General features: G+C 40.0%; 1 pseudogene; it reads left to right on the top strand.

The window, feature by feature from the left end:
* Window positions 1–461: 461 nt before the first annotated feature.
* On the top strand, window positions 462–2944 carry LOC131424469 (mitotic spindle assembly checkpoint protein MAD2A-like; annotated as a pseudogene).
* The last annotated feature ends 624 nt before the right edge of the window (window positions 2945–3568 follow it).

A 3568-nucleotide genomic window follows, 5' to 3' on the forward strand; every position in this document is an offset into this window, starting at 1 on the left:
AATCTTGTAAAGGATGGAAATGAATAGTTTATCTAAGTATTGTTAGGAAATTGTTTTGACTAAAAATGATATAACTAAAGATAAAAAAGCTGTATATACATCATGTATTCTAGGTAGTAAATTTCTTTTCTCATCATTGGATGGGTTAACAATGCCTAAAACCTTTTTTGTACATACCAAAATTGAGAAAATAAGTAAATGAATGGTAGATGGTGATAGCTAAACTTCTTGTCATCAGAGAGGGAAGTTATAGATAAGCATATGGTAGGCTAGGACTAAACCTGGAGTGGAGTCAAAAACTTAATATGAAATCACGTTTATCTTAATACATATACAGATGAATAAACACAAAAGAAAGATATTTGTACTCATGACTTGTTATACAGAAGAAATATATTCCCTAATTCTGCTTGCTGAGAAGGTCAGGAAAAAAAAATGACACTTCAATAACAATTAGCAAACCCAACACCCAAATCCTTGTTTCTAAATAATATTCTCCAATAGAAGGAACCAGTCCTCTGGATAAATGGCTGATTCTAAGGGTTGGAGTGGAAGAAATACAAAACTGAATCATCTTGTAGTAAAAGAAAGTAAGGAAGTACCCAGAAAACAAAGGGAGCAATATCAGCAAGATGGCTAATTACAGGTGCCTAAGGCTGGCTGCACACACAGGAAAAGACCCAAACAACAATTAAGCAACTACATTTTGACTACTGTATCCAAAAAAGACCATTGGACTATGGCAAGGCAATGGAAGAAACCCTGTGGATTACAGAAACTCAGAATGACTGCATAGAGAAGGGATCAAACACTCGCTTCTGCCACTTTGTCTTCCTAGTTGGGATCAGCTTGGAGCAACTTCTCCCTCTTGTGAAAAAGCAATAAGGAGGCTCCCAATAGTCTCCTCTTCTGTGGTGGATACCAGTAGTCTCTGGTATGGGGAATTCCTCACAGGTCCTGAGTCCAGTTTAGGGATCTGCCTAGAGTACACACAACTGCATTACTGTAGAGAAGGATCCCACATTTTGCTTCCCCTGTAACCCAAGCTGCTATTGCATGGTGCCATCTTGAAACTGGAACCATTCCTAGCATACATTCTGTTCTGGAGGCCAGTAGCCACGGAATTATTTCATCCCTGAGACTGATATCATTGGACTGTTCCTCAAATGAGCCACTACAACTCCCTACACCCTGCCTAGGAGGCACCCCATCTTCCCCATTTTGGTGACTTCAGTGTTCCAGTATGAGCTGTTCAAATCTTAGGCCCAGCAGAACAGCTGGGACACCAGTGCCCAAGTCCATATGGCAATCTGCTTCCAAGGAACAGGTGGTTCTGCCTGTGGAGAAGCCAACCTTGAACCAGCAGAGTAGCCATACAATAATTCATCATATGACCCATTCTATTGTTCTGGCTTCACAAAATACATACCCACCAGTCACACCCCTTTGGCACCTGACCCATCCTGGTGCTCTATCCAAGGGAAATGGAGCCTTGATCCAGGAGAGCAGCTGCAACCCTGGTGCCCAAGCTATCATGACCCCTAATTTCTCAGAGAAACAGCCTTTGCTGATCTGTATCATCCTGTCCTCTGGGTCAAATAGCAACCATGCCCCTGTCCTTGGATCTGACCCAATCCTCCAGAGTCTGAGCTGATGAAGCACACCACCTCACTGGGTATTAATTCAACATTACACTGCTCCCTCCCATTCACTCACCCTTCTCAGAACCACACCACTGCTGCAATCCACCATTCTGGGTCCTTGCTACCAATGCACCCATCCTCACAGAGCCTAGGCCACTGCTGTGTCTCACTGCTCCAGGGTTCAGAGTCATCATGATGCAGTACCCTCTCTCTTGAATTAATGTTGTGCCATGTTGGCACTGGGACTTTAATTTCAAAGGTACTCTGATACAAAGGGCCAGAGTCTTTGGAACATGTCTCCTTTAACCCTGGCAATGCCAGTGTTGTACCCTGACCCCCGGGATCAGAGTCACAACTATATACATGATTAAATATATTTTAAAAAAAACACCTGACTTTTGAATTGGGTGGCTGGAGCCTCAGGTTAGCACTCATCTTGGTCATGGACTCGCCATGGTGCTGTAGCTGTCCCAGAAGCCCAGCATCACCCTGAGTGGGACCACAGAAATCATGACATCAACAGTATTCTGTAACATGTGGCATATAGCCCTCTGAAACCTTCACTTGAGTACAGAAGTATGGACTCACCCTGCTGGTAACTACGGACACTGAACTCATAAAGTATCTCAACAGTGTGGTGGATCAGCTGAAAGATTGTCTCTACAAGTGCTCATTTCAGAAGCTGGTGGTGGTCATCTCAAAGAACAAAAACAGGGAGCTCCTCAAAAGGTGGCAATTTGATATTGTGACAAGACTGCAAAAGATGACAGTGCTCCCAGAGACAAGTCTCAGAAAGCTATCCAGGATGAAATCCATTCAGTGATCAGTCAGATTATGGGACAGTGACGTTTCTACCAAGGTTGGAAATTTCTTGTTCATTTGATCTACTGATTTATACAAAGATTTGGTAGTATCTGAAAAATGGGAAGAGTTGGGATCACAGTTTATTACCAATTCTGAGGAAATCTGTCTTCGTTCATTTACTACCACCATCCACAAAGTAAACAGCATGGTAGCCAACAAAATTCCTGTCAATGACTGAGGGTGGGATGAAAATATACTGTGTTGTAATTCTCAATGTGGTTTTCCCAAAACCAAATCAACTGCAGTTAATGTGCTATATTTCATGGGTTATTTTAGCTGGGGAGCCAGCACTGTCCTGGATGAACTATGCATAACTATTCCATGTTTGTACCCAAGTGACCTACCACATTTGTCAATGTAGTGGGCACACTGCATGTTGTTCCAGAGTAGCCAGCAGATTTTGTCAGCATTGCAACATGAATTCCTTTGAATGTGATCTTGTAGATGGAAAATCTTTTGCTACAAAGCTAATTATTTTCCTAAATTGTTTTGGTCAAGTAATTGACTCAGAATGTAGATAGATATTTGAATATAAAATAATATAACAAAAGAGCTATGAACATTCAGAATGTTTGTTTAGATCCTGAAAATGATGAAAAACTGCTTTTTGGGTCCTTTGTCATTTATTATATTGTATAGTTTCCTCATGGAAAAAATGCCATTTGGTTTTAATATATATAACTTGAACCCATGAAGCAATGGATAATTGTACTCTTTGATTCTTACAATACAGAATTCTTAAATACTTCAAATAGTTTATAAATCAAGCTTCAAATGATAATGATAAATAAAGTGATAAATCTGTATGTTTAAAAAAAAAACCCTGAAGAATTCATAAAAATGATTAGATCTAATAAACAAGCTGAGTGAATTTGCAGGACACAAAGTCAATATACAAAAGTTGGTAGTATTTATGTGTAACAATAGTTAACTATCTGAAAAAGAAATTAAGAAAACAGTTCCATTCACAATAGCTATTTGTGTAATTTCCAGACCCTACAGCCTTACTTCTCAGCTGAGGTCAATAGGATAGATCAATTGTTTCCAAATGTTCCTAGAAT

Source organism: Marmota monax, unplaced genomic scaffold, assembly GCF_021218885.2.
Source record: "Marmota monax isolate L192 unplaced genomic scaffold, Marmota_monax_Labrador192_F-V1.1 WCK01_AAM20220418_F8-fsc00223, whole genome shotgun sequence".
Classification (NCBI taxonomy): Eukaryota; Metazoa; Chordata; class Mammalia; order Rodentia; family Sciuridae; genus Marmota; species Marmota monax.